Source organism: Oryzias latipes, chromosome 18, assembly GCF_053564925.1.
Source record: "Oryzias latipes strain Hd-rR chromosome 18, Olatipes_Hd-rR_3.1".
Lineage (NCBI taxonomy): Eukaryota > Metazoa > Chordata > Actinopteri > Beloniformes > Adrianichthyidae > Oryzias > Oryzias latipes.
In genome coordinates, this window is record NC_136254.1 from 6,173,318 (window position 1) to 6,184,096 (window position 10,779).

Genomic DNA, 10,779 nt, shown 5'->3' on the forward strand with positions numbered 1-10,779 from the left:
TTTACATAACACGCTTTTTTCTGTTTACATTTCCTGACTCTTTGACTGCAGATGTTAGAATTCTTTTTTTCACGGCTCTACCATGGCTGGTTAAGAAATGGTTTTTAGTAGGGTTCTTCCATTAAAGTTATTTTCTTGTAAAAACTCCATTCTGAAATTTCATGAAGCAACCAATTGAATTGTCTATAAAACAACAACAAAAGCAGATTTAAGACAATTCCCTTTTTATCCTACATTGATGTTTTTTTCATCCATAAATAAATATGAAATTGATCTTGACATTTTCCACATGTGTCCACTCATCCTTTGATTTACATTGAACCATGTAACTTAATTAAAGGGGCGACAGTGGCTCAGATGGTTGAGCAGGTCGTCCAATGATCGAAAGGTTGGCGGTTCGATCCTCGCTCCCACCAGCCAAAATGCAGTTGTGTCCCTGGGCAAGACACTTCACCCTCCTTGCCTCCAGTGTGGCTCCACTGGTGTGTGAATGTGCATGAATGTCCCGGTGATGGTCAGAGGGGCAGTAGGCGCGAACTGGCAGCCACGCCTCTGTCAGTCTGCCCCAGGACAGCTGTGGCTATATTGGTAGCTTACCATCACCAAGTATGAATGAGGAGTGAATGAATAATGGCCACAATGTAAGCGCTTTGAGCGTCTGGAAAAGCTCAGATAAATCCAATCCATTACAACTTAATCTAGTGAGTAGGTTAGCAGGTAAATGTTTATTTCTATGGCAACTTTCTCAGATAATAATCCCAAAGTGCTTCACAATCATAAAAAACATCCAACATTACACCAAATCAGCACACACATATCACAGACTTAAACAAAGATGATGTCACAGTAAAAAGCTAAATTAGATTAACTAAAAGAAGTTCTGAATAAAAACGCCTTTACCTGACCTTTAAAATACTGAACAGAGTCGGTCTGTCATAATGACAAATGAAGAGCATTCGAAAGACGAGGAGTGACCGATTGAAAGACAGGTCTCCAGGTTTATAAGCAGGTTTTATGCAGGCTTTTGGGATTTGTAAACGTTTTTGGTTTTCAAGACCTCATGGACCATGCCGAAGAGTAGGGGGTTAAAAGGTTAGCAATGTATGCAGGAGTTTGTCCATGCAAGCGTCTAAAAACTAGTAGTAAAAGTAAAGCTGAATGTCGTCTGCATATAAATAATTAGAAATCTGGCTAAATTCACTAGTTTCCCAAGAGGAATCATATTTGAAATAAAAAAGGAGGGCCTAGAATTTAACCCTTCCGAACGGCACAAGATATTTTTCTCATTTTAGAGGTTAAGGAACTTATATGGCAATATAAAAAGTTCTTCCACTGAGATATGAGACAAACCAATCTAAAACAGACCCAGACAGACCATAAACATCTCAAACGCGCAGTAGCGGTTTTTGATATGGGCAAGGTGGGCGGTTGCCCAGGACAGCACATTCCAGGAGGTAGCATTTTCCAGGGAGCACACTTCCAATAGCATGCCTGTAGTGTAGTGTTTCACCCAAGGCGACGCACAGCGATAGAGGGTGCTCTTTGAATTCTAACTTTGACACACCTGCAGTAGATAGTACTTTGAGCTTTTATGTTAGTACATCTGACACTGAACATCGCACCCATCTCTTCATCCTCTCCCCTCTCCACACTTATGGTGCCACAAAAGAAGAAGTAAGTTTTGCTTTGAGAGCAGAGCTTGTGGCTTTTCCTCACAGATAAGCAGAATATTAAAACATGAACGAAACAATATCGAAAAGTGGAGTTTGGATTTAAACAATGAATTTCTGCTGGAAAACGAGACGCATTCCAAGGGGTAAACTTATTCACCCAGGAGGATAAAGGTTTCTTTTGACGTGCCAGCAACATGTTTGGAAGAGAAAGAAAAACAAACTCCTACTGTGAACACTGTCGGATCTATCAACAAGAAATAAATGAACTACAAGCACGAATATTTGCTTTATAATTTGAAAATGGACTTCACAAGACCCTTCCAGTAGCATCCGGTGGTAAGAAGCCTGCTATTAATACAAATGGGACAACTAACGATAACATAGACTTTGAGTGATGTTGTGTCCTTTCCAAAACTTTGTGTGGAGGAACTATGTGTTAAGGCAAAGCGGAAAGATGACATAACATCTGAAATAAAGCAAACAAACAGATTTTTACCTCTATCACAGTGTGACTTTAAAGAACAAAGAGAAATTGGATCAATTTCGCAGAATAGGCACCATAATGTCAACAACAAAGCACAGGCAGAAAAAAAATCTGTGCCAAACGTCAAGGTCAGAGATACGCTGCTGCTTGCAGATGGCGCTATCAGTGGAGTAAGCCAGAGAAGAATGCAAAATTTTTGCTGCCTGAGTTCTACTGTTCCAGTGATTACAGGACTCTTATCTCAAGTCTTGTACCAAGGAGTTTGTGGCGGGGTCCCGCCGAGAAAGGATGCAGAAGAGCCAAGGTGAGGCAGTTCGGTCTTTATTTCAGGAAACAATAGCTCTACGCAGGGCCACACAGCACCTGACACCTCAGTCTCACTCCTCCTCCTTTCACAACCTGTGGTGCTCCCTTTTGAACGCTAAGCCACGCCTGTTGGGCGTTCCACTCAATTATTGTCCAAGTGGCACCACAGGTAGTAATTTTAAAACATAAAATACACAAATGCACAAACAATAAAACACGGTGTCCGCCCTTGCTGTCAGCGAGGTCCGCCGCTCGTCATGGGCGCTGAGCTGGACGCCGCAGTTCTCTCCGGGCCCCTGGCCTGGCCTGAAGCACCGCCAAGGCCACCTGGATCCACCCCCTCTTCCTCAGAGGGTGGAGTCCCTGGAACTGAGCTGTGTTTGCTGATCTTCCTCACCGCCTCTGCGTCCTCACCTTTTTGTGGTCCCTCTGCAATCCCACTTCTGACACCATATGTGGCGGGGTCCTGCCGAGAAAGGATGCAGAGGAGACAAGGTGAGGAGGAGTGACGGAGGTGACGCGTGCTGGTGCGTGAAGCACCTTTGTCTGAATAAAGAACGGACCTCCTCACCTTGGCTCCTCTGCATCCTGGCGGGACCCCACCACAGAGTTAAACAATTAATTATTCATGTTGGTGCTGTTGATATCAGAAAAGAACAATCGGAACAGTTAAAAAAAAAGCTTCAGAAAGTTATTTGGTAAAAATGGTAAAATGGCGTATACTTATATAGCGCTTTCTACCTTCTTACGAAGGCCCAAAGCGCTTTACAGTCACAGTCCCATTCACCCATGCACACACACATTCACACACTGATGGCGGCTCCGCTGCCAAACACTGGCGCCAGCCTCCCACCAGAGGCAAGGTGGGGTTCAGTGTCTTGCCCAAGGACACTTCGACTCATGGGCGTGCAAGGCGGGAATCGAACCTGCAATCTTATGATCATGGGTCGACCGCCCCACCGCTGCACCACGGCCGCCCCCTATTTGAAGAGATTGACAAAGTAGAGATTGAGGCATTCATCAGTGGACCTCTTCCTTACATTGATGGGATGTCACTCAATTTTAGCCGGTTGTTTCAGCTGAAAACATGGCTGTCCAGAGAGTTTAATATATTTAATATATTCTGGAAGCAAAAGGACCTGTTCATAGGTAAGGGCTCACACCTGAACAGAGGTAGAGCTAGAGAGTTAGTGAAGAACCTTCTCGCTTCTTCTTCTAGCACCCCTTTCTCTGGGGCTGTCGTTACAGGTTTTAGATCCATCTGTCGCTCCAACAGAGAGCTTGGACCAGGAAATACTTCACCTGACCAGCTGTAGGTGCCCCCTGCTACATCTACTCCCAGTGAAGACTCAATCTCCTTTCCCCCCCCGCCCCCACTTTCACCCATGGCTCTACCCAGCCATCTTGATAGCCTCATCAAATAACACCTGTGGGCCTCACACCACACAGGAGCTCTCCTACCCCTTCTGCGCCCGCTCCTTGTCCTTCTCCCAAAGTCCCTCCAACATGTCTTTCCCGCCATTCATCCAAACCCTCCCCGCCGCGTCCCCCCGATCGTTCACCCAAATCCCATCCAGCTCCTGCCCTCCTGGCCCATCGCCCAAATTACCCTCTACTCGACCACCCACGCATGCCTCTAGAGGTGCTATCTCCCTGAGCTAGACTGAAACGGGCCCCCAGTCTCCCAGGACTTACAGTTATGGTGAAGGTTACATTAAACTGGGGACCTGTGATGGACATCTTTCTTCTGATGCTATACCTGCAGTTACACCACGTAGAAAGCCAAGCAAAAGGGCAGTTAGACCGTCCAATCAAAGAAATCGTGTTCATCCCCTCCCCAGATCTTTATGTAACAAATCCTTTTTAATCAGTAATTTCATCTTTTCTTTTAATCTTGATTTTATGTTGTTAACTGAAACATGGCTTGACAAAAACACAGGAAGCATTATTCTATTTGAATCAACTCCCCCCAACTACAAATCTGAATCTGAAATACGAGAAAGTAAAAAGGGTGGAGGCGTTTCTGCGCTGTTTAAAGATAATAATGAAACCCACAGATTATCATTGAGTGCGTTTTCATCTAGTATGTTTCCCCTTAAAGTAGAGTTAAAACAAACTCCTTTCTTACTCTGCATAGTTATGTACAAGCCTCCTCAGCACAGCCAAAGTTTCATTGATGATTTCACTGAAATTCTCTCAGTTGTGTGCTCAGTACGGTGGCCGACAGGGCTCACACTACATACAAATGGAAAAACGCAACGGCATTACCCGAAGCGCGACGAAATTACCCGAAGCACAACGGCATTAAGAGACAGCGCAACGGCATTACCCGAAGCGTGACGAAATTACCCGCAGCACGACGACATAACCGCAGCATTAGCATTAAGCTCAGCACAACGGAAATGAGGACTTTTTTTTTCCGGGAAAAAAATAAAAGCCTGTTAGATTCAAACTATTCGGTACGACAGAATTTCAGGGCCACCAAAAAAAGTAAAATTATGAAATTTTAAACCGTAAATTTACTAGGAAAAAAAATGTATTTTTACGAGATTAAAGTGGAAGTGAGCATACAGGGCAGCAGCAGCAACAAGTGAACGCTGCAAAGCAGCAGAGCAGACCGACTAAACTTAGTTGAACAGGTGAGCTGAATGTTTATTGATAACGTTCCAAATGTCTGGAAGTTTATTTGCTTGATTTATGATTTATTAATGTTTATTTTTTGATTGGTGGTTTGCAGGATCTCTGCAGGCGATGAAGCCGACAGCGACAGTTATGGAGTGTGCGCGCGCTGTGTGTGTGTATGTGTGTGTGTGCGTGTTGGAGACCCCGCGTGCATGTGTGAGAGCACGGGCGAAAGAGAGGGGGTGAGAGCGCGGAGCGGGAGAGTTTGCGTCTATATTGTGTGATCGAGGACTGAGAACCTTAATAAAAAGATGGTGTCCCTCCCCAGAAGAAGTATTTTGTCTTATTAACTCGCTCTGGAGGCTGAGGATCCGAACGGGAAAGTGAACCCCAAACGAGGATCCGCCTTCGGCCCTGGAGAAAATCTCCCCTGCGTTTCCGACCACGGTCAGAAAGAAAAAAAGAGAAGTCATCGCGCAGCAAAGGTTCAAGAGTATCCCTGCAGCTGTCCACCTGAATCCTTTCTTCCTCCATTAAAGATCAGATCTCTACGTCTGTCTGACACTTCTGTCTGAGGAGGAGCACTTTCTGGCATTTTCAACGTTCTAATGCTAATATAACAGACTATTTTCATTCATCTTTATTGTTATATGTTATAACGGGACGTTTCATCTGGAGGAGGGGGCGTATGTAACACTGTTTACTTCTGCATTGGTGTTCGGATGACAGGTTCATGTCGTAAGGTGACAGATGAACTTCAGGATATGTGAATGAAAAGGAGAATAAAGGCTGCAGCAGTCCTCTACACCCAAATGTGTCTCTGAGCTCCTTATTTTATATATGAAACTCCGCTTTACTGACACCGAACCCCGGAAAACCGGTTTACACTGAAAATTATCTGATTCTGAGTCGCCAAAAGGTTCAGAATCTCATTGTTTTTTTTAAACCTATCTGGAAAAAAAAACCTCAGAAAAGGCTCCACATAATCGATTACTTTTTTCTTGTAACTGTACGAGATTTTAAATCGTAAATTCACGAGATAAAAAGTTGCAAATTTACGAGTTTTTTCCTAGTAAATTTACGACTTAAAAGTCTTAATTAAAAAAAAAGACAAAGAGCGTTAGATACAGATGTCACTGTGGAGAGCTGAGTAAATTTATTTTTTAGACAAACGTATATTTGTAAGAAATCTAGTAAGAAAACACCCTAATCTTGTCCAAATATCACGTAGCTCCCAAGAGCGCTGAATAATTTGAAACTGATTTTTTTTTTTTTTGGTAGGAAAAAAAGTCCTCATTTCCGTTGTGCTGAGCTTAATGCTAATGCTGCGGTTATGTCGTCGTGCTGCGGGTAATTTCGTCACGCTTCGGGTAATGCCGTTGCGCTGTCTCTTAATGCCGTTGTGCTTCGGGTAATTTCGTCGCGCTTCGGGTAATGCCGTTGCGTTTTTCCATTTGTATGTAGTGTGAGCCCTGTCGGCCACCGTAGCTCAGACTTTGAGGGTTTAATGATTACAGGTGATTTTAATGTTGATATGGATAGTGTCAATGACAGAAATGTAAAAAAGGCTCAAGGCTGTCCTTGAAACCTTTGGTCTTATTATACATGTGAGTAGTACCACCCATAGCAGAGGACACACACCCTGGACCTGCTCATTACAAGGGGGGGTTATCATTTCCAATGTCAGTGTGGTTAATGTCGCCATGTCTGATCATTTCTGTGTGTTCTTTAACGTGTCTGTTGCTCACAGACCACCTCCTGGTCCTGCAGTTGTCTGAAAGAGAAACATAAATGACAACACTAGGGCACAGTTTGCAGAAATGATCAACTTTAAAAATGCCTCTGGTGCTAATGTTGATGAATTAGTGAACTCTGTTACTTCTGGCATTTTGAATGTTCTGGATGCCATTGCCCCTATGGAGATGAAAATCAGAAAAAGTAGACAGAAAGCTCCCTGGATAAACGATGATTTGGGGAGGGCACAGAAAAGGCTGTATCGCAGAGCTGAGCGGGAGTGGCGCAAGTCAAAATTCCAGGTTCATCATGAAATGTATAAGGGGTAGTTGTACACCTACAACCAAACCTTATGCAGAACAAGGGAAGATACTTTTCTGACATCATTGGAAGTTGCAGCAGCAACTCCCGTGTCTTGTTTGCAATAGTAAACAAATTAAAAAAACCATCCAGCTCAGCTGCCATTGGAACTGGTTTGGACATCTAAATGTAATAAGTTTGCTGTATTTTCAATGACTAGTTTCAGGGCATTAAAAACGCCATAAACTACCAAATAACTACCCAACAGCCACCTAGTCACTCTAAGCTGACTCACTTTGTACCTGTAACTGACAAAATTGTCCAAAAGATCATCACCTGTCTTAGTTCGTCTACATGCCGCCTTGATGTGTTACCCACTGGATTTCTAAAGTCTATACTGAACATTTTGTCTGCACCAATTACTCAAATAGTTAACATATCGTTTCAAACTGGAACATTTCCTGAAGCCTTAAAAACTGCAGTCATTAAACCTCTCCTGAAGAAGAACAATCTTGATGTCACAGTATCGAACAATTACAGACCCATCTCAAGCTTGCCATTTTTAGGAAAAGTCCTTGAAAAAGTTGTTTACCAACAGCTCACTGACTTTATCATCCTAAATAATTAATTAGATGTTTTCCAGTCCGGCTTTAGACCCCATCATTGGACAGAAACTGCTCTTATCGAGGTAACTAACGACATCCGCCTAAGCACTGACGCTGCCAGTCTTAATCCTGCTAGACCTGAGGACTGCTTTTGACACAGTTGATCATGGGATCCTTTTACACAGACTCCAAGACTGTGTTGGTTTTTCTGGCTCTGCTCTTAGTTGGTTGGTTGAAGTCCTAACTAGAAGACAGGAAATATGTTATTGAAATTGGGGGTTGTGTCTCAGACTACATGGCCTTGAACTGTGGTGTGCCCCAGGGATAAATCCTGGGACCCCTTTGGTTCAACCTCTACATGCTGCCACTAGGTCAGTTAATACGCAGTAATAACATATCCTATCACAACTATGCAGACGATACTCAGATCTATGTGTCACTGACAGCAGGTGAATATGGGCCAGTGGATTCACTCAGTTGTTGCATCCAACAGATCAGTGCTTGGATGCAAAACAACTTTCTCCAGCTAAATTCAGACAAGACTGAAGTTGTCATCTTTGGTCCACAGAAACAGAGAGAACGTGTCAGCAGTTACCTTCACTCTCTGTCTCTAAAAGCCTCAAATCAAGTCAGAAACCTATGGGTAATCATGAACTCTGACCTGAACTTTAACAGCCATATCAGGTCAGTAACATCAGCAGCATTTTACCATCTACAGCAATGCCTGAGTGGAACCAAACAACTTTAAGGAAATAGAATTGCAAAAACATGGCGCTGATTTGCATATTTTCCAGAAGTATCTTTAAAAATAACATTTCATCACCTGCACCTTTTGAAACCACCATAGCCTCTGCGAGTTCATGAATTAAATACCCTGTGATGTCAGGGGGGCCGGGCAGTGGTGGCGGTTTTAGGCACCGGTAATACGTGTAATAAGTCAATAAGTTGCTTCCTCAAAGTCCTAAAGTGTGCTACAGTCACACACTGATGTAATAAATAAGTTTATGAGAGTTGAATGTAATGGTGATACTAGACTAATGGCAGCTTGTAAAATGCGTCTTGTCATCGTCGTCTGGCCGACAAAATAGCTCGCTCTAGAAAATACGGATGTATTTTTGTTCCTACAAGCAACATAGAAACTGAAACTATTATGCTAATGTATTTAAAATGAAAATGTTTAACATGTACATTAAAAAAAACCTTTAATAAATAAGTAAAATTACTCTCAGACATGATGTGAACTACAGGGACTTAGGGGCGCCTTCCTGGGGAGGTGTTTCGGGAAAGCTCCCCCCTGGAGAAACCCTGGTAGAGACCCAGGTAAAACTAGAGACTACATCTGTGCAGGTTTGCTGTGTCCTCTCCTGGATGCCACCTGGGTTCACCTGATGATGGTCATAACTGTCAGCAATCATTTCATTTAGTATTTCAAGCATGGTCTCCATTGTTCTCCTCGTCTTCTGTTCTATCTTCTGGTTTTGTTTATTAAATCATATCATTCTGCAGGTTTTTTTAAATCCTTCCTCCTCCTGGGTCTCCATCTAACATGAAATCAAACAGAAATCCAACATAATCCACATGACAGGATCCTGTTCCCTCCGCCCTGATGTGAGCAGTTTGATCATTCCAAAACTCCTCAAAAACAACTCAAAACGCTCAAAATCATCCAATGATCCAGATCGTGGAAAAACTCAGAAGGAGAATATCACCTCACTGTAATCCAACATGGTGGCAACCTCCACACTGCAGCAACCTCTGAAGCAGAGCAAAGGAACTGGAGCTGGAGGAAAAAAAGCAGCAGTATGAGGTGGTTAACAAGTGAGGCTGATGAGGTTTGGTTACAGGGAGCAGGAAAAAGAAAAAGTCTAATCAGCAGGTATAGAACAGGACAACTGCTTTGGCCTGGATAGACCCCAGCAGCCCTGTGGCCCAGAGAGAAAGAGCATACCCCAGAGAATGGATGGATGGACACCTTGCAGTGCAGCATTATGGATCTTTTATCGTTCTGAACAGAACCAGCCAGGATCTACTGTTGAGTGTCATGGAACAGCAGTGTGAGTGTAGCTGACATGTTAAACCTTTTTGATTGTCTGAGCCAACATTTTCAAGATTTATCATTTTTAACATTTAGGTTGATATTTGAAAATGAAATAGAATACATTAGAATAGAATAGTCTTTAATAATCCCTGAGGAAATTTAAAAATGGCCATCTGCTGACATTCATAAAAAGCACATAAAAACATGTTACAAATGAAAAAGATTAAAAAATAGATTTAGATTCCACATTTATTTTTATTTACAGATCCATTCCGCATTTATATTTAACATCCATGTTTGGTTTTATTAGGGTAATAAAAATGCAGCAAATATTCTAGAAGCTGGGTAATCTGACACAACTGTGGGCTAATTTTTTATTTGTGGATCTTGTCATGATTTTCTAGGCGAGGCGAACCCAGATGCTGGAACGCAGAGTAAAGACAGGTAAGTGGCAGGTAAGAAAGAATTTATTTGTTTCTCCGTGGAAGGCTGTGGCTTTGGTTTGACGTAGTCCGGGCTTGAAAGTGGCTTGTGGCGTGGCGTGGCTGGAGGTGCTAACGTGGTTAGAGTAGGCCGGGAAGTCTTCAGGCTCACTGAAACAGCTTGGAAGAGAGTCCACACTGGCGTCACTTGTGAAGTGGTTTCCTGAGGCAGGAGGATATGATTAGTTCGAGAGCAATGGCACCAGCGTAAACCAGAGCATAACTAGACTAGGCATAGTCACCATAAGGAGCAATGAACTGACGTTGAATACTGGAGCTGGGTCTCCTTTTGAGCAGGAGAGAGTCATGAGCTGAGTGACGACAGCTGGTGGAAATCAGGAGCAGAGCAGAGCTGGAGGGGGAGGAGTCTGACAGAGGCGACATGACAGATCTTTTACTTTCATAGATTTAAGCATCAGATTGAAATTCACCAAAGATGAATAAATGTATTGTCTGTATAGAAGGTTAACCAATGAGTTCACTAAACAAGGTCAGAGCTCCCTTAAGTCAGCAGCGGTTTGGTTTCCTTGCTACT

The 10,779-nt window shown here is 43.1% G+C and overlaps 1 long non-coding RNA gene across 1 annotated transcript; it reads right to left on the reverse strand.

Moving 5' to 3' along the window:
* Window positions 1-2,465: 2,465 nt before the first annotated feature.
* Window positions 2,466-7,247, reverse strand: LOC111949262 (uncharacterized). The gene is made up of 3 exons (XR_002875280.2): window positions 4,592-7,247; window positions 3,035-3,100; window positions 2,466-2,929 (listed from the first exon to the last, which is right to left on the reverse strand). It is a non-coding gene; the product is annotated as an uncharacterized LOC111949262 (long non-coding RNA).
* Window positions 7,248-10,779: the final 3,532 nt, after the last annotated feature.